Below are 6,000 nucleotides of genomic sequence, written 5' to 3'. Positions count from 1 at the left end.
AACTGGGTGAAGTTGGATCAGGAGGCAAAGAGCAAAATATGGTTGTGTATCTTAAATTCAGTATTGTTGAATATATCAGGGGAAGCTTCAGCAAAGGCTTTGTGGGACAAGTTAGGGAATTTGTACCAATCTAAGTCTCTAGTGAATAAAATGTTCCTACGGAAAAAGTTGTATAACCTGAAGATGAAGAATGGAGACCCAGTGACAGAGCATCTAAATGCCTTTAATATTGTGGTAAGCCAATTTTTACGGATCGATATAAAAATTTCAGATGAAGATAAGTGCATCAATTTGTTGTGTTCACTACCAGATTCATGGGATACTCTGGTTTTTGCAATAGGCAGCAATGCGACTACCTTGTAGTTTGATGAAATAGTCTCATTCTTACTATCGGAGGAGATGAGATGAAAAAATAAGGTGGGCTATAATGGTGATGCCTTGTGTGTACGAGGATGGTCTTAGAACAGAAACAAAAATAAATCCTCGAGTGGGAGATCTAAATCTAGAGGGAGATCTGAATCTCCAAGAAAACCTATAAAGGTGTGCTAAAAATGTAGAAAGGAAGGGCACTTCAAAAAGGGTTGTAGATCTAAAGCTCCTGAGAAAGTAAAGTGATTTGATGATGCTACTTCTGCAAAGGCGAAAACCACCTCAGATGAAGATGGGGATGTGTACTTGGCTTCTTCTTCAATGACACATGTAAATCACGAGGCATGGTTGATTGACTCAGGTGCATCCTTTCACTTCACTCCCAACGAGGAGTGGTTCTGCGAGTGTGATAAATATGATGGTGGTGATGTCTTCTTAGGGGATGACAAGAAGGCTAGAATCATCAGTCTTGGAAAATTCAAGTTGAAGTTGCAAGGTGGAAGGCTCCGAACACTTCTAGGTGTTCTGCATATTCCTGCATTGGCCAGAAATATGATTTTTGTAAGCAAGCTCGATGATGCAGGTGTAAAAATAGTGTTCAAGAAAGATACCTGCAAGATGGTTCAGGGAGCACTAGTATTGATGCAGGAAGTTTGGATTGGAACTCTATACAAGCTTGATGCTAGCACTATTATTGATGGGTGAAATAGTTTTGTGGTTCTTGAAAGTGGAGCAGAAAATCTAGTGGTCTCTGGAAAAAATTATATCGTGTTATGGCATCAAATGCTTGGACATATTGGAGAGAAGGGCCTTCAAATATTTCATGGTAATGGTATAGTAGAAGATATGTCTAATTACTCTCTAGATTTTGATTTCTATGAAAATTGTGTATATGGAAAGCAAAATCGGGTGAATTTCCCCTTTGGTGCTAAGAGGGCGAAACAGATATTAGAGCTTGTGCACAGTGATGTGTTTGGACCTGTGTTGGTTCCATCATTGGGTAAGTCTGTGTACTATGTATCATTTATAGATGACTTCTCAAGGAATATATGGATATATTTCCTCAGGAAGAAATCTGAAATCTTTGACAGGTTTAAAGAATTTAAGGCTTTGGTGGAAAACTAAACAAAGAAGAAGATAAAGGTGTTGAGGACAAATAACATGGAGAGTTTTGCAAGAAGGAATTTGAAGAGTTATGTAAGAAGTGTGGTATAGCATGTCAGAAGTCTACTCCATGCACACCTCATCAAAATGGAGTTGTAGAAAGAATGAACAAGATGTTGATGGAAAATGCAAGAAGCATGCTTAGTCATGTCGGGTTAAGAAAATAATTCTAGGCAGAGGTGATGGAGATTGCATGTTACTTGATCAACATATCACCTTCATCAGTGTTGGAGGATAAGACTCCACAACAGGTATGGACTAGTAAGAAACCCTCTATTTCACATCTGAGGGTATTTGGATGTGATGCATATGTACATGTTCCAAAGGATAAAAGAACCAAGTTGGATAGTAAATCTGAAAGGTGTATCTTTATTGGGTATAAGGATGGTTTAAAAGGTTATAAACTTTGGAACCTAGAAACAAGGAAAGTTGTGTACAACCGTGATGTGGCGTTTAGAGAGGTGAAAGATGTTATTAAACATGAAGTCATACCAAAGGAACCTAAGAAGATAGATTTTGACCTAAAGGAGCAGGAATCAGACTCTACAGTAAAAGAGGAATTAGAAGATGAAGAGCCACAAACTCTATCTATGAGAAGTTTAGTTCGAGAAAGAAGGCAACTAGAAAGGTATAGTCCAACTGCTTTTTGTTCAAATTTTGCTTTATCTATTACTGATGATGATCCCAGAACTGTTAGGAAAGTAGTAGATTCAAAGGATGACAAACTCTAGAAAGAGGCCATGGTTGATGAAATGGCATCTTTGCACAAAAATGAGGCTTGGGATTTGGTGGAGTTGTCAGCTGGAAGGAAACCCATTGGAAGCAAATGGGTGTTTAAGAAGAAGATGAATGCAGAAGGCAAGGTGGAGAAATACAAAGCTCAGTTGGCAGCAAAAGGTTATTCCCAGGTGCTAGGAATTGATTTTGGCGATATTTTTTCTCCTGTTGGCAAGGTAGCTTCTATTTGATTACTTTTATCTGTTGATGCTGCTTTTTATTTTGAGGTAGAACAGATGGATGTGAAGACAACATTTCTTCATGCGGATTTGGAAGAAGAGATCTACATGAAGCAACCTGAAGGCTTTGCAATGAAGGGTAAGAAATAAGTAGTATGCAAGTTAAAAAATCCTTTGTATGGGTTAAAACAGTCACCAAGGATGTGGTATCAGAAATTTGATACATATATACAGAGACTTGGCTTCACTAGAAGAAAAGCATATCACTATGTGTATTTTAAATTAATTGGTGACCATGTTATTTATTTGGTCTTGTATGTGGATGATATGTTGTTGATTGGAAATAACAAAGAAATTATCCAGGAATTGAAGACCCAATTTACCTCCAATTTCGACATGAAAGACCTTAGTGCTGCAAACTATATTTTGGGCATGGAAATTAAATGAGATCGGGCAGAAAGGAAGCTCTAGTTAGACCGGAAGAAGTATGTTGAGACAATATTGCAGAAGTTTAATATGCAAGATAGTAAACCGGAGAAGGTTCCTATTCTTGTCAGTGTAAAGTTATCTACTGAACATTGTCCCAAGACACAAGAAGAGGAAGAGAGCATGTCCCATGTTCCATACGCAAGTGCAGTTGGTAGCCTGATGTATGCAATCATCTATACTAGAGCAAACATTGCACATGCAGTGGAAGTATTGAGCAGGTTTATTTCAAAACTAGGGAAAGAGCATTGGATAACAATGAAGCGGGTTTTTAGGTATTTGTGTGGCACTAGTGATTATGGTATGTGCTACGAAGGAAGACCAGGATTGGATAGAGTTTTAGACATCCATGGATTTGTTGATGCAGACTGTGCTGGAGATCTGGATCAGAGAAGATCTACAAGTGGGTATGTATTTAACTTGTTTGGAAGTGTAGTCAGTTGGATGAGCAAGAGACAGTTTGTAGTGTCACTTTCAATTACAGAGGCAAAATACATGGCAGCCACTCCTGCAAGCAAGGAAGCAGTTTGGTTGCAGATATTGTGTTCAAGTATGGGGTTGGTACAACAAGCTATAAGAATAGACTGTGACAGGAAAAGTGCAATTTTCTTGGCAAGGAGCCCTACTTATCATTAAAAGACAAAGCACATTGATGTTCAGTATCACTTTGTGAGGGATATGGTTGAGGACAAAAAGGTGTTGCTGGTAAATGTGGACATTAATACTGCAGATGCATTGACAAATTCTGTGAGCACTAAAAATTTCTCTTGGTGTAGATAAACAATGGGCGTTGCAGGGCTGGACCAATGACTAAGATCTCCTGTGGCCCCCCATGGAAAGAAAACAACAAGTGGGAGAATTTTGGGTTGTGTTATATTCTTTCCACCACTGGTCCCACGTGCGGGGGGGTTACGGGGGGACGATAACCTCCCCTGTCTGTTGCGTCGGGTGTAGCAGGGGGGGTGGGAGCCCCCCCTATCGAGGGGTTTGAGGGGGGCAGTAAGCCCCTCTACAGGGTTTGGAGCAGCACCTCAAGGAAATTTTTTTTGGACCCTATATTAGGTGGGTGGACCTACCTATGGTTTTGTGTATGGTTTTCGGACATGGTTTTGGGCATGATTGCTTTTTACCCATGGTATTTTGTAGAGCCGGTCAAGGGAGCTACGGTTATGTTCTAATACAGGGTTAATGGATTGGGGTTTATGGATGCTTCGGCATGTATATATATGTATTGTAACATCAAAAGGAATATAATGAAAAAGCAATATGGTAGTCTCGGTTTTGGGATCCAGGGGAAAATCCCTGTGTATATTTGTTTTATATTTTATGCTCTCGCCATTGTTTATTTTCTATTTTTAGAATTTGTATGCAGATAATTTCCGTACGGGGTTAAAACCTACAAAAAAAAAGTGGAAGAATTAGTGCACATGACCGCTTTTACCGATGGTCCCAATTTGAAAAATTTCAGGGCAAAAACTTCAAGAGCCATTTTGAGGCTTTAAATGAAAACTTTGTGGTCCCAACCTTACAATGGACCTAGATTCCACAATCTAGACATTGATACCTTTCCAATGGTGCAAGAATCACCTCAATCAGAGCTCATATGAGAAAGTTATACCTCCCAGAAGTTGATTTATAGAAATTGACTACCATAATTCAAGAGGATGCCACTTCGGCCCCCATTATTAGTGGAAAAGGGGTTAGCCACATGATGATGATGAATAAGACTCTAGAAGATTCAATATTATAACTCTAGTTAAGGGTTGAAGGAGTCAAACCTAACCACTAATAGGCTATCAGACTGTGTTATAACCGAGCCACTAGGAGGAAAATGGGTTCCATTATTTTTAAGTGCATTTGTTCTATAGATGAGAAAAGTAGCCGAGAGGGATAGGAAGAGAGCACATAGAGAGGATTTGCTCACTATAGTAGCCCATGGGCCACCTACCTTACTTCTTTGTACTCACAACCATTTTCTATTCAAAGAAAGAGAGTATAACAACCTCACCTTCCAGCTACATTTTCTCATGAAAGGGCTTCCCAGGTTATATCTTGTGTCAATCGTGGTTTGTGAGTTTATATTTCACTATTCTCTATTTTCTATATAGTTATAATTTGCATGCACACAATAAACTATAATTTAGAGATCCAAAAAAAAAGAGAAATAAATCCTCATTGTGTAGGATTTAGGTTTTAGGCATAATTTTATCATATCTATTGTGACGAATTGTTTAATGGAATATTCATGGTTGTTTATGGATCATATTGGTATTAGAGAAGGTTTCTTTGGGTATATTGTGGATATTTGCAGGGGATCTAGATCAGCTAAGTCAAAATTCATAAAACACATTCATGGTCGATGAATATGTGAATAACTCTCTTGATTCTGCAGAAGAGAGGCTTTCACAGTTGGAGGCACAAGTCGTAGATATAAATTGTAATGTGAATCTCCCCATGGCAACCCTGACCAATAAGCTTGGGCTATTTGGAGAAGATGGGGGCTCCGCAACAGAGGTCCAATCCGAGGGGAGATCAGGAAATCAAGAAGAAATTGAGGAGTCGCCAAAGAAAGAACCTGAAAAAGATCAACCTAGTTTGAATGTCCTGAACAGTCACAATCCTTGTTCAAAATGGATGTGAAGGTTGATATCAAGTCGTATCAAGGTGAGGTTGATCCTCCAAAGCTAAGTCATCGGTTGCAGCAATTAGAAGTTTATTTCAATGTTTAACATATAAAGGAAGAACAAAAGATTTCATTTGCGCAGCTGAAATTAGAAGGCAAAAGAGCTTTTTAAGTAAAGTTTTTATCATCGTTTTCAAAAAAGGCTTACAAAACAAGGAAACATTTGCTTTGAATTTCCATTAGGGAAACCAAAGTGGAAGCAAAACTGAAGTTCAATGAACAACCATTTAAACAATTTACTAATGTTCAACAATTTAAAATAATTATCTTGTAAAACAAGGCCTTTAAGGCTATAATCTAGCCAAAAAACTAAAAATTGAACTAGGTAATTTAAAAAGTTAA

This window comes from Pinus tabuliformis, chromosome 3_1 (assembly GCF_031772625.1).
Source record: "Pinus tabuliformis cultivar Carrire ecotype Pingquan chromosome 3_1, CPIR1, whole genome shotgun sequence".
Taxonomy (NCBI): Eukaryota; Viridiplantae; Streptophyta; class Pinopsida; order Pinales; family Pinaceae; genus Pinus; species Pinus tabuliformis.
The sequence above is the reverse complement of the archived record's forward strand: the minus strand, read 5'-3'. Positions refer to the sequence as shown.